Source organism: Vidua macroura, chromosome 2 (assembly GCF_024509145.1).
Source record: "Vidua macroura isolate BioBank_ID:100142 chromosome 2, ASM2450914v1, whole genome shotgun sequence".
Lineage (NCBI taxonomy): Eukaryota > Metazoa > Chordata > Aves > Passeriformes > Viduidae > Vidua > Vidua macroura.
The window spans coordinates 108,170,413-108,189,077 of NC_071572.1; the positions used below are offsets into that span (position 1 = coordinate 108,170,413).

Here is an 18,665-nt window from a genome sequence, read left to right on the forward strand (position 1 = left end):
CAGGAGAAAAGAACCCTTCTTACCCTTCAAAATTTTTCTATGCCTTAAAGGGATTTTTTCAATTTGAACTAAGCCTTAAGTTTATACCAATTAAATTTTTTATAAGGATCCAAGGGACAAAGCTACAAAGAGAATTGTAAGATTTGGGTATTAAGGTGAGGATTTTTTTTTCTTCTAGCAAGGCCACACTAAGTTTGAAATCCCAGTTACTCTTCAGATTGTCTCTTGATGTTCAGTGCATGTCTGAAATAACAGAACAAAAGAGTAATGAAACTGCAGTTTAATGACAGAAGCACCTTGTTTTTCATAGCCTTGTCATGGAAATTGTGTGAAAATAAATTTGAGCAAGCTTTGTTGGCATAGTTAATGAAACAACCAAAGATGCTCCTATGATCTTTTTGATAACTACCAACGAGTCTTAAGGCCACCATTGATTCAGAGAACAATGAAATACCCTTTTAAAGTTTCAAAGTAAAATGAATTTGCTCTGCATTTGATAAACTTAGTTTGAAAATTTCAAATTATGCTCAGAGAACTGAATTCTAAGTCCATCAGCTTTCAGTTAACCTTTTTGGGAGAGATAGTACAAGGAGCTTCTCTCTATCAGAGGTGATTTAGCCTTAGATCCATCTGGCTAAGACTTGACCAAAAATCACTTTCCCTGTGCCTTAGGGTCTGGTTTTCTGGTGGATGAGTTTGAGGAACTGGACCATGGTGGACCACGAGTCGATCACACCTCTGGACTGAAGCTTTGGCATAACGTGTGAGGAATTATCTGTGCATCTGGTTGCACACCAAGTGCTGGTGCATATTTACCTGAGAATTTACTTTCTTCTTTGTGGAAGGAACTACAGTATTCTGGGGCTTTGTACAGCTTTGAAAAGTACAATGAAATTGGCATTTGTTTCTTCTTTGCTAGAATAGGAGCAAAAGCTATGTGTACGATGTAGAGGGTTTTAAAATTCTACTGTAAGACTAAGATCTTCAGGTGGGTAAAACCTTTTTTTTTTTTCCAGATGTCATATTTTTCCAGATGTCAAATTCTCCCTGGTTGACAGAACAAAATGAGCCACATTTGCTCCAGCCAAGGAATGTTATTACTATATTCAGACCCACAGAATGTGACCTGGTACCTCTCTGAAGTTTATAGCTCCAGGGCCATGTATAAGGATAGAGTATGGGCCCCCTGAATAAAAACAAGTACATCTACCTTTGTGATGAGTGTCATGCTTATTGCTGATAACTGAAAGAGAAGCTGGTAAATGAGATGGTGCCTCTCCTATCTGTGTAAATTCTAGGCTAGATGCAGTATGATGCTTACCATTGGAGAGATGCCAGGTTCCTGTGGGGTTATAATGCAAAATGATGGAGAATTTCAAACACTGGCCACAAATGTGTGTTAACTATCCACCTGTATATGGTAGACCAAATTATATGCCATCAATTAATTTCTTGTATTGAACAAAAAATATTTACTCTAAACCAATTATTTAGAGCTTATTTTTGTTAAGGTGAATTCGTGGATGCAATTTCCAGACAGAAATCCCTGAAGTCATTTCACACCCTCTACAGCCTCTGAACAGTCATCAGATGGTTTTACTGATATTTTCAGCTGGATTTGGTGGTGTAAGGTGCCATGAAACACAGTTCATGTCACTCATTGGAGTCACTAGTCATCACATTTCCCTTTCAGTTGTCAAACGCCAATATCTCCATTTCCTCACCTTGTTCCTTGATATCAGAATTTTGGTTTTTTTTGTTTTACAGTGATTAAGGGGTCTGTATTTCCTTTCTTTACTTAATAAGGGTGGTTTGGTTTTTGTTGGTTTCTTTTGTTTACTTTTGGTTTTTGTTTGGTTTTTTTTTTCCCTGACAATGTGTTTGTTTTGAATATTCATTTCTTTGCAGGATCTTGCAAATATACTTTTTACTGAAAACAGAATAATTACATCTATTTCTGTTCCAGCTCTGCTGTTCTTGCTGTTGCTGAATTGACCTGACATATTCCTCAGCTAAGTAAGGAATGTTATTAGCAATTCTAATGTGCTTCATTTGAAATCCACATGAAGAAGGAAAAAGTTTTACAAATATAAGGAAGACTAAGATACTGATCCCTATAGGATAATCACTTTCAAAACAGAGGGAATGTCACCATAGTTAGTCTTTTTCTTCTGGAAATAATTTTGCTTGGGAGAACAAAAGGATTGGGAGAAACAAGAGCTATTTAGCTTTATTTCTTTGTTTTCATACAGATTCCCCTCAATGTTCCAGTTCCATAATCAGTACTTAATTATTGTTCTTTCTGGATTGGATTTATGGTCTCTGTGTTCTTACGTGCTTTACTGTAAGTTGTCCTGTGACACCCATTTTCATCTTAAAATGTCAGCCTCTGGGGTTAGGTTATTGTTTCAAACATGCAAAACATTTTTTTGCTTCCTTTTCCATCTTTTTCTTTCTCTTTTTTTTTTTTTTTTAACTACTTTACCAGCTCTTCCATGTTGTTCTGAAAAAAACTAAAATTGTGAAGTTTTGTGCTCCCAAGACTAGAACTCAACATTTTAAGATTTTAAGACCCAAACCATAATTTGGGGAGCTATGAATATCTTAAAATTTTTAAAACCTGGCATCTCTCTTGTCATCTACTGTATGTCTCTTTTGCCCATCAGTGGCTGAACAGTAGAAGTTGTCACCATCACTTTCAGTACCAAAATAAAGGGGTTGTTATGCCACTTCTGATTGCAGGTGTGGCCATAAACACAGAGGAGGACTGGGGAACATAAGGCACCCTCTTGAGTGAATTTCTGTTGTCTTAGCTGGAAGTCCCTGCAAGAATTCAGGAAAATAATATTTTTTTCCACATCTAAAAAGACATGTTTATGGTGTGAGTAACTATGTTGTCTTCACATACCCTGTCTGGAATTTGGGCCAATGGGATGCCAAGTAAAGGGACAATCTTGCCAGTGTGTGGAAAAAGAAAAAAAAGAGGAATATTTATTATATATGTTAAATAATATTTATTATTATTTTAGATCTGCCACTGGTTCAAATTTTCATATTTTGCTTATATAAAATTCTGACAAGACTTCTTTGTGACAGAAGTATTTAGGTATTGACTAGAATTTCTTGTTCACATATTTTTTTCTGAATACAGAATAAAATCAACATTTTGAGCCATAAATAGAAGAAGGAAAGCACTCTGATAATGCTCAGCTGGAAGAAGTGAGGGAGGAGAACTGTTTTTATAAGGAAGTGTTCAGGTAAATGGTCACATTTTGCTTCTCTGTTGTATTTAATGTCTAGACAGTGAGAATATAACAGTAGATATTTTTTATGTCTTTCTTTTTTTCTCTTCTAAAACATATAGGTGTGTTTAGGCCATGCAGATCTTACTTTTGATCTCTGCTACCTACAGAAACCCCACTGATAAAGCTGGTTCTATCTTAAATGTCTCCATTTCACTGTCCCTTCTCCCAGCAAGGCACTTATTTAACCATTTTAAATATGGGGAGCTGAGGTTAGACTTTAACATCCTTAATTCCCAGAAACAAAAAAAAAGAACAGCCTAGAGGGAAGAATCCCATCTTAGATTATTTTAGCTTAAATACAAACAGAAAAAATGAATGGTATAGCCCTGGGGACACAACTTTGATCTGCTTATTTCCATCTGTCCTCAATCTGAGGAGCAACAATTCTAGCACTAGTTTACAGCTCCCAAAAATTCTCAAGAGTGAACAGAAACTGATTTATAGATCAAAGATAGGCACTGGGTGGCTGGACAAAAGTCCAGGGAAAGCTGATCTGGGATGAAGAGAGGAACATGCAGGGAGGAGAGGGGCTCAGACACTGTGTGTGTCACTGCTGTGGGACCAGGGAAGAGCCCTGGAGGCAGGGACCCAGCTGCTTTGATGGGCTGCCTCCCTGGGAGCATGGATCCTCTGTTCTCCAGCTGCTGCTGCCCACCCAGCTCTGGGTGACAGGGCAGTGCACATTGCACTTTTCCAGAGTAGTTTTACTGGCTTAAGCATTGCCTGTTTTGCCTTTCACACAGCTGGCTTGAACAGTTTAGTAGGGAAATTGTTTTGTGGCCGCATCAGGATCACATGGAGCAATTCCCATATTCACACAACATCTCTGGGACAATTCCAGCCATTGTTTCAAGGCAGCTTCATTTTAGGAGCTGTTTAATGTCTTTTAGCTCTTTTTAATGCAATTTGGCATGAGAAAACAACTCAGACGGGGTGCCATCAGCCAATTCACTGCATGCCAGGGTTTGGAAATCTTGGCTATGTGGCACCCTTTGTTTCACACACCCACCTCCCAGCTTTGGTGAGCTCTGCCTGACCTGGCTCCTCTCACCCTCTGGACAGTGCCACAGCTTCTACTTCCCAAGCTGATGTGGACGAGAGGACTCCTGTGTATTGGCTGGTGGCCCTGGGACCCCTCGGGGCTGCAGCTGAGCTCAGACCATGCCTTTCCAGGTTTCCAGGCCCATGCCTCATTGTCCTCACTGGGAAAGAGTAAGTATTCAATTGGCTCTTGTAGTTGCAGCGTGTTGTGCAGTTTACTGACTGTAATTTCTATCTCTTTGTGCCTGGTGTGATGTCCAGCTCTCTCTGGCTGTTATTTTGCCTACAACAGCAGATCTGAAGAGGGCTCAAGAGCCAGGTGCTCAGCTGGGATAGATCAGCATTGATGTGTTTCCATCACTGAAATGTTTTAACATAGCTACAACAGTTTGGAAATGTTTCTTCTAGGTAGTACCCATGTTGGTGATGGCAGCATAGCTGTGCCTTGTTACTCACAGAGTATTTTGCATTTTTACATTATCTTCCATTTTTTACAGCATTTCCACATCACATACCATGCTCCTGCTGTTTGGCTGTCGTTGTTTATACAACTCGAGAATATTTTTCAATAAAACTTGTCTTTCCCAAACATTCATTTAGGTTTGCCTGAATTTTATGAAACTGACTTGCAAATGCTAAATAAAATTCTGACTTGCAGTGCTGTCTGGACATCTACTCCAGGGCAATGTGGATGAGAAGTGGCAGCTTTTAAGATTAACTTTTTCTAAAGGAGGTGTTCAATCCTCCTAAGAAAACCCTTACAAATCCAAAATGGTAATGTATTTCCTTAAACTGATCTATAAGCTTTTCTGGGTTCTTGTTCTCTGCAGGAAAGATTTTGCCTCACATGTATTTACATTTTCATTTTTTTGCTCATGCTTCCTTGAACTTTTCGCAGTAATGGCTCTGAAATGTGTGAAGATAACTAACTGCTCAGAGGTCTAACTACATATTAAGTGACTAAAGTACATAATATTTAAAAGTTTGCTTGTTCGCTGGAGAAGGGTGCTTTTTTCTAACTTAATTCTTTTAAGTAGCTGTGCAGGCAGGTTAGGAAGGCCTTTCCCTGACTGCACTGCAGTTTAAGCTTTTTAATAATTTCAGCATGACAATACATGAGATATAAATGCCTCATTGGTTTGACTTCTCTGTCTGCTATTTTATACCCAAAATAAGTTATCCAAGGCATTGTTTTCCTGAAAATTATGAATAGGCTGATCTGTAACACCCTGTCCAGTAAAAGGTGCAATGAGATGAACTCACAACCAAGAGAAACTTCTAGCTCCAGCAAGGCAGCACAGATCAGCTCAAGCTGGCCTTCTCTGCAGTGCCAGGAATATTTCTGTGGGGGTGTCTGCTTGCCTCAATGAGAGGCAGAGACTCCCCAGGAGAAGCAGCAGGATTCTGATGTTCAAAACAAGGCAGTGGTGGCAGGGCATGGTGCTGCACAAAGGGCACCCACCTGAGCAGTGAAGAGTGCTGTGATGATTTGTAACTGCTGGCTGGTGATGCAGCTCCACAGCTGCTCTATATTAGCAACTATATTACTATTATTATATTATAGCCCTGCTCAGCTTTCCTTCTGAACATGATGGGAAAAACCCCACTCCTTTATTCCCTGCCCCTTCCCCCAGATAAAATGTTTCTTTTTAAGCTTTCAGGAGTCCCGAGGTTTTGAAGCAGTACCCCACTGTGCCCAAGTTGCCCACCCTGTGTACACACAGCAGAAGCTTCAGCTGACAAAAATCTGTTAGGATTGCTTTTCCACTGCACATCCTTAATAGTCTACCATTTTCCAGGCAGAAATAAATGCACACAAAAAGTGCACATGCATTGGGAATCTGAAGTGCTCAAGATGTGTCAGGAGCTCTGCACACGCTGCACAGGTGACAAAAGCGTGTGCAGCAAGGCAAAGATGTCCTGGATGGACTGAATTTCCTGTGCATTCACAAACTGTCTCCAGGGCACACAGGAACTAGATGATCTGTCACAGATGAGCCATTGTCACTACACTTGCACTGCCGTGTTGAGGTCTGGCTGGCTGTCAGCTCCCTCTGAGCTTGTGCTTCTGGGAACTGCTGGTCAGAATAGAGGGAGGCAAAGAGCTGCCATGGCAGCAGAGGCTCAGAGGGCTACCAGAGTCATAATAGGGACTAGCAAAAATTCTCAGCTTCCTGAATGCTGATTAAATAGCTTACCCACTGGATTGTCTTGTGAACATACATAATTTCACAGCCCTTTGTTGTGTGTTCCAAAATATTAGTTGCAAAAGTAAATTATTGTGTACTGGGGAAAATACCACATGCTAAAGATGTCATAAGAGAAATCAAGAGTCAGCAGCTCCTGTGATCTGTGGGATAGAGGTGATTAACAGGAACAGATGCTTTTGTGAATCCTGCAAGGAACTATTACCATGCTGAAAAAAAAGGGGGAAAGAGCTGACAACCAAGTATACTTTTTAAAGAAAGGGTTTTTTTTTTTGCCTTTTTGTTATGCTTCTGTCAGAAAAGTCAATAAGGAATGACTATAAACAGGTATTTATGATATCCCTTCTTCCTACAGATGCAGGCACTAAGAGAACTCACCCTGCCACTGTAGGGTAAAATATCTAGGTTCTTCTCTGCATCTTGTATATGCTCCACCATTCTATGGGTGACACTGTGATAACTCTGTATTTAAGTTTGTGTGTCTGGTTTTGGGGCCTCTGCTCTTTCTTGGTCAGTCACTTATAGCTGAGGGATACTCCTTTGGGTAAACTGTTGCCTCATTAGTGTACTTCATAATGCTGTTTCAAATGTACATTTAGCATAGCTTGGAAACAAAAGCAAACCAGTCCCATCAGTTTAACATATCCTAGTACTAAAATTATTGCTGTAGTTAAAACTTCATTCCAACACAGAGACTGCAGGGAGGCACGTCCAGTGAAAATCCAGCTGTCCAGAGTTCACCAATTTTTCAGAATGGAGATTATCAACTCTGCATGCCAATACAAACAAAAGAAATTGGTATAGCAACCTCTGTTTAAATTACTTTTAAAACATAAGTGTTGAGGGGAAAAGGTGTAGATGAAAATAGGTCCCTGCCTCACAAACAGTCAACCCATCAGAATGCAGAATACTGAAAAGGTCATCCTGAAATGGCATAGGACTATATTTCATAAAATATAGGCATTACATTTCTGGAACCTCATTTGTATGACAAAAACTGTGACAAGAACAGAGGTTGGCACAAAATCAATATACTCTGGCAAGGTTGCAATAAATAATAAAAGTGAAGAACAGCATAAATTTTAACCAGTTTTCATTACAAGTTAAAGCTGGTCTGATTTCCTATGTGATCTCTTGAAGCTACATAATTTCCAAAGAAACATCAGCAAAGGTATATTATTCATTTTGGAAGAAAGGTGCTAAGGCAAATATCAGAGAGAGAGAGAGAGAGGGGGATGTTTATTACCTTTACGTGCACTTTGGTGTTACCAGCAGGACTGGAGGTGTGGAGAAAGGGGTAGGAGACAGATGGGGGCTACCAAACCCCTTCACAGTCACAGTCCTTGGGGTACCAAGGAACTTTGGCTGTTTTGATGTTCTTCACCCCAAGTACTTTGTTTTGCATATGGCTGAGAAACTTCTCACCCACGTGCCATAGCAAAAGCCCCAGTTTCAACCATCTATTCACAGAGACAGCTCAGCATCTACATCCTGATGCCTTCATTTTCCAGTCAAATGTACCAGAAATATCAATTAACAAGCATAATCCTCTTGTGATAATCTGGTGCTATCCTCTGAAATTTCAGCAGCGCTGCTGCTGCAAAAGGATAAACCCATTAGTTGCAATTTTATCAGCCCAAACGGACACGATCTCCTCCACTTGGCTCAGCCAAGGAGGAAATTGTCTCACTAAGTCCTCCTTGGGCAGGAATGACTGAGCTCCCGCGGTGTCCCTCCCTGGGGGAGGCTGGGGAAGCTGAGCCTGGTCCCTCCACAATATGTCTCCATTTAGATTGACAACTTCCCCTGGCTGCGGGTTAACCTTGTTATGCACAGCTGCAGTTTCCATCTCCCCGCACTGCACACCAGAGCTCAGCCCTCCCCGAGTACCAGCAGCCCTTGGAGTCATGGATTGCAGTGGGTGTTTCATCTCTGGAGCTGTTGGTCAGCCCCAAAGCACTCTGGCATCAGTTTCTAATGGGCACCCACCTGATCTCTCTTGGGCAAGGAGTTTAGTGCCTGATATACTGGTTCTGTTTTGTTACTTTCTAGTGAAAAATATAAACTTGTGTCCAATTTCATGTGTCTATTCGTCAAGTGCTTTGTTACTTGAACACCATTTCCACCCTGGCAGCAACAGTAATGGTGCTGTGTCATCTGTACATCACCATACATTGCATCTATTCCTGCCTGGAAAAAGTGCATCCTTAATACAAATCCTGTTTCAAAATTTTGGTTTTGTTTGGCTTTCACAATTTAATTTTTTTTGATAAGTTAAAAGAGGGCTTGTTTATATTTTTTGTAGACAGACAATGAAGTGACAGAAAGACTGGTGGTACCTGTGGACAGTGTAGTTTTTTATTGTCAAAATATTTCAGATAGAGGGCATGTTTAATTACAATCCACACTTTTCAAATTACCCTTTAATATTTTCCTTCCATCACATTACAACACTTGTCAAACACAACTCAAATTTGCAAGATTTGATCTCTGACCATTGATCATTTTTTACAAATGTTAGCAGACCACTTTGTTCTCTCTTTACCTGCTAGATATCTCCCTAGATAAATACAATTTCTGGATAAACATCACTCTATCTTCTGAGCAACTACTACATGATGTTCATAACTGGCCAAATGTCTATACAATGGTTTTATGTGTAAAAAATCTGATAATAACTGTGTGCCTTAGGACTGACTAATATTGGACAGAAATAACTTCTGTGAGTGGATATTTTTGACAAATGTGTTGACAAATGTAGAGTGCAGCATTATTAAATTTGTTCAGTTGCCCTCTGTGTCTCAAGAATGTGCCAGACCCAGTACAGCTTTTAATCACTTCACTCTCTACTCAGTAATTTTCCTGCTGTTACAAGTGCAGGCTGCTCAGCAATCACTTGGAGCCAAGACATTTGTAGGACATTCCCTTTGTGTAGTGTCTGTGTCCTGCCTCTCAGCACTCTGTAACACAGTTCTGCACATGCATTTCTGCTCTGCACCATAACTTGGTCCAACTGGCATTTCCAAGAACTCAGGGAAAATAATTTGCTTCATGAAGCAGGTCTTCTAGCTATAACTGAGGCATATTTCTTAGATGAGTGTGCAAGAAGAGCTGAAAAGATTTGGGAGATCTGCTAACACACTGCAGACATATGGTGTTCAATCACATGGGCAGGGAAGAAAGCAGGAAGGGGAATAACACTGCCCTAGGTTGGACAATCCTGGCCTGTACAGTCTTATCCATTCTACAGGTCTATCTATCTATTTATCTATCTATCTATCTATCTATCTATCTATCTATCTATCTATCTTCTATCTAATCTATCTATTTATCTATCCCATGTACAGTTGTAATCTGTATAGCTATATTAAACACAGAGAGGCATAAAATTCATCCAAATAAGGACAAGTAATGAACTAGAATATTTTTATACAATATATCTTGGTTTCATCAAATTTCAGATAAGGTTCTATTTACTGGAAGTTGCAGATCTGTACAAGTCTCCTGACATAAGCCCCTGTAGGAACATAATGATTAAGACTGATTTACAACAATATCCAAGCAATGGATGCACAGTGGTTGGACCAAATTCAGTTTTTATTGTGAAGTTCAGTGTTAGAAAAATGGGACTACATACCAAGGGGTACTGACTTAGCTGACAGTTATAGTTGTCATTGTTCTGGAGATGGTATTGAATTCAGAGTGTCATAGACTTTGGGTTGTGGCAAATTATTTCAGTAGAGGATGGACAACAGGCTGTGGAAGGACACAGTTGTGTGTGTCTCTGAAAAGCTGCAAAGCTCCCTCATATTGGAGGGAGGAAAGATTGGTTTCTCTCCTTGAGGCAACCAACACAAGTCAAAATGTAAATAAGAGAGCTTAGGCATTGTGGAGAGGTCCTTAAGAAATGTGTATCATAATAGCAATGTCTTCTGTAATTGATTATGCAGTCTGAATCCTTGGCATTAAGTGCTTGGCAAAAGTATTATGCTCTAGCTCTCCCTACTGGATTATTATCACACAATTTCTGTGTTTAATGGGTGCAGTGTAATGCTGTGTTAAACAATTAAACAGATAATACAAGTATCTCACCATACTGCATAGATGTTTCATGCCTTACGTGTATTTCAACAGATATGGCTTGTGTCTTTACTTTGCTAATTCTTCCTATTTTGTAATATATCAGAAAGAATGTGCTGGTATCTCCTGCTGCACTTTATGAAAAGTCATAAGGGAAGATGAGAATATTTCTTTTGCCTGTAATTTCCAAAGTTACTCTGTGATTTTTAAGGACTTAAGGACACTTTTAAAAAATGTTTTACGCTCTTAGAAGCCTGAACTTCAATGGCTTTCACTGAAGCTTAGTTGTCTGTCTGAAAAATCCTTTAGTTATGTTTAACTGTTCTATTTCAATTGATTTTTGAAAGTTGATAAAGAGATGACTCTATACAGATTTTATGTTTCTGCTATGCCCAGTTGTGGCTATCTACTTTTTCTGAGGGAAAAGCAAGCAGAGGTATTTTGAGTGAGTTAAAATATGCATAAGTTATATTTTGACTTTCTCTCCCAGTATGGCATTTGACATATCAGGCCTAAGCTAAGGAAAGGTAAATTCTTCACTGATAAATATTTGATTGCAATATGTTTACCCACATACTGCAATAAATTGGTCTTTAATGGCAGTAAGACCTCTTTGACACTTTATGCCAAAGAAAAAGGTGTATATATACTTTTACTTGTATGTTGAGATAACGATGGGCTTATAACATAAGGTTTTGTTGTTTTTCTGAGACAACACACCCACTGAGAAAGTTTACAAATAATGTAGTCATACACTGTGGTTGTAAATGCAACAATTTTATTTATAAAATAAGTAAAGAGAACAATTCTATTGTTTTTTCAATAATTGCTGCTTCACTACAAAAATCTGTACAACAAAAGAAATAAGATTTTTTTTCTGTGTGTGTACCTATAGTCCATAGTAAATATCACTTGAAGAACTGAAGCCATTTTATTATCGCTATAAAATCCATAGGCATGACTTCACCCATACTAAATCAAATAAAACTAACCTGCTGAATTTTAAAAAAGGATCAGAGACCAAGCCCTATGTCTAAAAGTAAATCAAGTATTTGATTTACTAAAGTAAAAATAGTAAAGTCTAAAGTCTAAAGTAATCAAGAATAAGGTAGGTGTGATTTCAGCAGTTTGTTGGTGAGGGTTAAAGGAAATTAAGGGAGTGAGAAAATTGTGAAGCATGGGGAGATACATGTGTTCAGGTTTGCTCTTTAATCCTTTTTTGGGGTTTTTGGATTTGATTTTAATTTTTGGTGAAGGAGAAGGAAAGGAGATGTTGTTTTACTTTGGTTCTGTTTTTTTTCTGGGTTTTTTTTTGGTTACTGTTTTTGGGGGTTTTGGTTTTGATTTAGTTTTAAAGCACGGTAGATATTCCAACATCCAGTGTGGACATGGACCTTTTACTCAAGAGAGACATGGTCCATCCTGTGTAGTCAGGGGTCTCTCAGTGAATGGGGATCAAGAATTTTGCAGTGGAGTGAGTTCTTTCCATGATATAAGTTTAGCCACAGAAGATTCCCGGTGCAAACTGGGATTATTAGGTGGGCTGAATTTCTGAGCAGTCTGCTTCTCCATGAACAGAACAAGGGGCCTCCTAGTTTAGGTGCTTTAGTTTGCTACTTGGAGACACATTTCCCAAATTTGGGCTAGTGTAAGTTCAGCTCCTATGCTAAAATTTCTTTAATGTTTTACCTGACACAATTCAGTTTTAACTTCAAAATAGCATAGCAGTGACATTACTGAAAAATATCAGAATCGATAAATCACTAGGTTTATACAGAGACTCTAGTCCATTCTCTCTTTTTCAAATTTGCCTTGCCACTTTAAATGTCTATTGCATGTATTAACATGTTTTACTGACAGAGAAAGTTTACACAAAATAAATCGGTGGGTTAGATCAATTTAAAAGATTTTTATTTCACCTCAATATTTTTGAGAGGTATTTGATAGTGCGAAAATATTGGCTTGGATGACTGAGTTTTACCTCTGAAAAATTATTAGCTTGGTTATCTACCATAGGTTTGATCCAACAAGGGCAAGATATTAAAAAGCTGGAGAATACATGGAGAAAGGAGAGAAAATAAAGCTAAGCACTGAGTGAAAAATGCTATGTATTATAGGGGAGACATTATAGAACACAACTTTAATTTGTGGGAAAGGAGTTTGAGAGAGTACTCTGATTATACTGATAATCTCTTCCAGAGGAAAAATGCCTAGGTACTAACTGCTCTGTAATAGGTAAAATGGAAAAGAAAGAAAAGCCAGATATACAAGCTGTAGTTGCATGGATTAACCTGAGAGTCACAGAATTTTGATGCAAAGGTCGTTAATATGTGTAATAAATCCCATGTGTAAGTGACATATTTTCCATTTCTGCTGTCTTCATGTTAGTCTTTATGAAAGAACTACTTGGCTTTCACCATAGCAGAGCTCTTCATTTACATGGCTCTACCACCTCTGTGACAGCTTGTTTCACTGCCTGTTGGGCAGTATAGAAATGGATCCAAACCAATAATGAAACTAGTTTTGAGCCATAGTCATATGTTTTAGGGAGAATTCAGCCTGAAGAGAAGATATATGAAATCATCTGTCAAGACAGGGAGCTGAATTTGAAATGGGTGTGTACAGTTCTTGCTGTTCCCAAACAACAGTGCTTAGCACCTTCCAGCTGGCCACATCCTTATAATATCAGGTGCTTGAAGAGGAAGCATAGCTGTAGGGCTATCACAAAAAAATCTTAACTAGTATCTGATGCTGAGCTTGTACCTTTTTTGTTGAAGAATTTTAGAGTTTCAAGCCTGTCTGTTGTCAAATTGGGCAAGTCCCCTACGATCCAGGAAAACTCCACTTGGTCTTTATTTTCTTCATTCTCCTTTCCAACTCCTTATTTTTTTGCCTCAAGAATATTTTCTTCTCTGGCATTCACAGAGTAATATAACATTTATTCTGACCCAATTAGGATAAAGAGACAGAAAGCAAATGGGGCACAAAAGGCTGCCACCCTAAGTAGGAATTGTGCATGTGTAGAGTTGGAGAGAATACAAATTTTATTATAAAGAAATAAATAAAGCCTGGGCTTCTGAGTCTGATTTTCCTTTCCTTTTCCCTTTCCCTTTCCCTTTCCCTTTCCCTTTCCCTTTCCCTTTCCCTTTCCCTTTCCCTTTCCCTTTCCCTTTCCCTTTCCCTTTCCTATGAGCTTCTAGATGAATGTGAAAACAAGAACCAAGTTGAGCTGAAAACAGCAAAGGCACCCCAATTTAAAGAAATACAAAGAACCCTCCATAGAATTTATGGCTTATTGAATAAATCCCCTAAGCTTGTATACATCTCCTCTGACATAGAATTATGGTGTTTAAAAGCAAAACTGTACACCTGCAAGAAATTGATGAGTGGAAGGACAGGTCCATGGAGCACTTTATCAACTGCCTGCCACTTTCAGTACAGCAACCAGTAAAATGTCACTCACTCTGACAAAGAAAGAGTAATTAAAAATATATACATCTAGTGAAGAAACTGGGCTGAAGATGGCCTACTAATGGCATCATATATCACTGCATGGCCTGGTGTGGAAGAAGAATGACCTGCTGAAAACACCCCTTTAAGAATATTCATAGGAGCTAAATGAACTTCATTATATAATCAGGTATGCCATAAACACATCTTAAAAGCATTTTAGATAACCTATTTAAGGGTAATAGTATTTTAATGGTAATCTAAAAGAAAACAGTTAATGTGGACCTGAATTGAAACAATATTATACAAAATAAGCCTTATGAGTCGTGGACAGTCACCTTGCTGTTAAAATCTGTTGTCACACTTTTATGATTAATATATTCTGCTGTTTGATTGAGCCCATTTTATGATCCTTACATGTATTTGGCATAAAACCCACCTGCATGATGCTTACACTTATTTTGTGAAAAGCCTGGTGAAATGACAATTTTTTTGGTCTTCTGCATGCAAGATTTGGAAATGAAATACCTGTTGCCTGCTGGCTGATCTTTGATCCACGATCCTCAGTTGTAGAGCAGATTTGGACTTCAGTAAACAGAAATAGCATTCTGTGTAGGCTGTGACTAAACTCATTTCAGCACATTTGGAAGGTGCTAAACAAGTCAGTCCTCGTTTGCCGAGTTTCTGACTGGAATCAGGAAAAGTGAGACAATGAGAAACAGGAACAAAATTTCCCTAAAACATATGCATGAGGCCAATTTTTTTCCCTTTCCCCATGGCTTACTGACAGAAGTGACATATCAAATGTATTTCATGCTATGATTTATTACCACTGGTCATTCCTGTAAGTTCAAACAATATGTTTTTCACACAATGAAAAATTGATAGCACATAAATATGTGGGTGAGTATTTGTTCTGAGCATAGACACAGAATATACAAGAAATGTATTAATCCAAATTCATCATCTTTGAGAAGGAAAATGTGTTATCAGCCAAGAACCATGTGCATGTTAGAGAGTTGTTCACAGGAGGGATGCTTCTAACACACAGTCCAAGGGAATGGCCCATTTCTTCAAGCTGTGTTTTTCTGGTGTGGTTGTTTTCTTTTCTTCTTGCCTCCCTTTTAGCACACTGAAGATGGACACCAGGAACCATCATGCTGCTCAATCTATTTTACCACAAGTTTTGCAACAGTTTTGTTTCTCTTAAAGTTCTAATTAGCTAAAGGCCTATGATTGTGATAAAATGTCAGAGTTTATTTTATAGAGAAAAAAAGAGTTTTTAAGTCTTGTAACTGAAGAAAGCACTTCAGAATAAAATCCTTCTGGCTTTGAAATGAATGAAAATAAAGCAAATGAAGTTCAGAAATTATTATAAAGTTATGAGTGTACATCAGTCAAATGAATCTTAGAGGGGAAAAGAGAATAAAGATAATTTGATTTATTATTTTAAAACACTGGTGTATTTTATGTCAGCAGAAAAATAAGAGCCAGAAGAAAGCAAATCTGAAAAGATGCTGAAGAGGTGAAGACAGAAAAAATGGATGGCAACCAGGAACAGATAATGAACACAGGGTACAGAAACTGTTTTTATTCTTGTCCCAGTCCATTTCTCCGATCATATTTCTGGATTTTACCATCCTTAAAATAAAGCAGAAGACTTACTAATGTCCCAAATAAAGCCTTGAAAAAAATGGTGAAATAGCATGGGGTAAAGGAAGAAATTATAGTTGAGAGGCTTTTTGTCAAGTATCTATTCTGGCACAGGAAAAAGTAAAAAAAAAAGGTTTTAAATTGTTCTGGGAAGAAATGCAAGGTACCTTTACTCCGTGCATTTTCCCCTTTAGTAGAATAAAAGAGAAAGGGTAGACTGAGAAGAAGAATCACATTCTTATGCCACTTAATGCAATATTAGACTGAGGCAAACTTCTGTTTTTTCCAGGCTTTCAAGTGCCTTTCTTACTGATGTGCAGGAATAGATCTGAGAAGTGATGCTCTCCAGATGTTTATTTCTCATTTGTGCATCCTGAAGTTTCAAGTCATCCTCGGACAGGCAGAAAACTTCTTTTTAAAATCCACTGTCCAGAATATTGTTCTGATATTTTACAGGGAAAGGAAATTCACTTTTCATGAATGAGGAGAAGAAATGCCTGATTTTGATACTTATTTTTAATTATCTATCTTTTAAGGTCCACTAGTATTGGTGCATGACGACTGGTCATACTGTTAAATATATAGCACAAAAAAATAGAGATTTCTTGCCTATGGCATATGAGGGAAGCAGTAGGGAAGCACTTCCCACTGGCAGCCAAGCAATCAAAACACACCCATGATTTCCTTTGACACTACTAAATTTAGAGAAAGGAATATGAAAAACTGGCTTCCTGTGTGTGGTCTACCTTTCAAGGCACAAAATAAAGTGTAGATTGGACAGAGGTAATTCACTTGCCTACTTTTTAGGCTGGGCTGCTGAAAAAGGAAGTTTGTTTTTCCATGCTGTCCTGTATCTGTGCTCTCCTTCTGTTTTCTATTAACATCTGAACCCACAGGTCAGTTTTAACTAAATGGAAAGACCGAGCTTTTCCAAGATTATTTCAATTCTACAAGTTCATGACAACTGACAACTGTTGGGGGAGAGATTTGAATAAGTATTTCTAACCCAGGAAAACTGAATAACTTGTTTGTCTGTCCATAGCTGTGTATGAACCCAGTCCACCCTCACAAGGATGTGGGAAAAAACAGAGGGGCAAGGAAGAAAGAGGAGAAGCAACAAAAGCAATTTTCATAGCAGTGTGCAGATACAAAAGTAATCAGTCTCTAGCATGGTAGCAGCTTACCAGCATTTTTATTCAATTTTATATTCCCTTTATTATGTATATAGAAATTAATCTGCTACAGAGACTAGGGGTCTTAAACAGAGTTTTAGAAGAAGGTCCTCCCCTGAAGCCCAAGATTTTGCCCTGCTGGTTCTGGAGAAAGACAAAGTTGGTTGTCATATTTTTTATTAAAACAAGAACTTTAAAATATTAACCTTCAGTTCACAGAAGAAACATCCATGGGCACATAAATTCTATAGAATATCTCAATAGTTTTTCTATTGACAATGGTTGTAAATATTTCTTTTTATTTTATTAATACTATTTACAAAACTTAGGGTAACAACATGTCAATTCTTATTTGTGTAGTGTGTGCTGTCATGACTGGATTAGGAATTCAGAGGACACCCTCTGCATCAGAATATTTTGTAAGGAAGATTGGGAGAGGTGGCACTGTGAGTTAATAACTCCTTTCAGCTTGTGATGAGGATTATTAAAAATGAAGGGGAATGTGGAAATTTGGACTCTGTTTAAATTGAAGTATTGAGGGGGAAGAAAAAAGTGTTTACCACCTGTGGTTCAGGGTAGGGAAGCACACTCAGAGATGGCTGAGAGCATTAGATTAGTGACTGCAGTGATATCTAGGGAATTTTAATTTGTGTAATTTATTCAATCATTAATAAGGAGGACTAGAGTTTCATGTAGAACTCATTTTTATATCAGTATGTGTTACAGGCAACTCAGCAAGGAAAAACTTCAGACTGAATTTTATTAAGTAAAATGGGTATGGTAAGTACCATGATCATTAGGGATAGATTTCGGATACAAATACAGGTGTATTAACATGTAAATGTTCCAATTTAATACAATCAAAAATGTATTAAGTAAAATAGATTGGCAGTGTTTATGAGCAAAGAACTCTTGAGGACAAAAAAAAAGTATAATTTGCAAAAGGACTGGGAGGAAATACTGCAAAGCAAAATCTGAAATATAAATTATTTAAAGCCTCTGTGGATGAGTGATAAGTTGTTAAGCTAATTGCAAGTAACAACAGAGAAGTAAAAAACCTCACGGAGTCAAAAAATTTGATACAGCTGTAATGTTTTAGAAGAAACAGAGGAAGTGTAGAAAAAAGCATTTGAAGAATGAGATAGAGAAATGAGTTTCTGTTGCCTGCTCTGGAGGGATGACTGGGGGGTGAAATATCCCTGTGATAAAGCTGCTTCCAGTGAGTGGAGGATGAGGCAAGAAAAAGAAGTAAAATGAGTAATAAAATAGAAAATACAAGATAAATGTAACTTTTTCCATAACCTAGAGTCCTTGGTTACCATGTTGCTTTCGAGCCTCTGTCTTCTGTATAAAACCACAAACCACCATAGGGAAGGACTGATTCTTCAAAGCATCACAGCCCTTCTGTGTCTGTCCCAGACATGGATATGCACCTCTGGGAAACTCTTTGAATTGAGCTTCTTAGACATCTAGAGATGAAAACCAGAAAACAACGTTTCATGTGATAAAGATAGTTTTCTCCCCCAAAAAGGGGAGGAGAAGTTGGTCCAATTATTGCTGGGAACAAACACAAGAGAGGAAACATTAGAGGTCTATGTATTTTCCAATATGTTCTTAAAAAAACCCAACTCCACTCAGTAGTCGGAATTCATTTAGGGAAACTTTAAATATCAAACTACTGGAAAGACATTGAGCATAATCTCTTTCGTGCTTGAGAGTTTTGCATGAGTCTTTTTGTCTCTTTCCTATGATTAAAA

General features: G+C 38.2%; 1 long non-coding RNA gene across 1 annotated transcript; it reads left to right on the plus strand.

Moving 5' to 3' along the window:
- Positions 1–4,431: 4,431 nt before the first annotated feature.
- LOC128804356 (uncharacterized) lies at positions 4,432–16,514 on the plus strand. Its single transcript, XR_008436034.1, has 3 exons — positions 4,432–4,517; positions 15,560–15,658; positions 16,026–16,514. It is a non-coding gene; the product is annotated as an uncharacterized LOC128804356 (long non-coding RNA).
- The last annotated feature ends 2,151 nt before the right edge of the window (positions 16,515–18,665 follow it).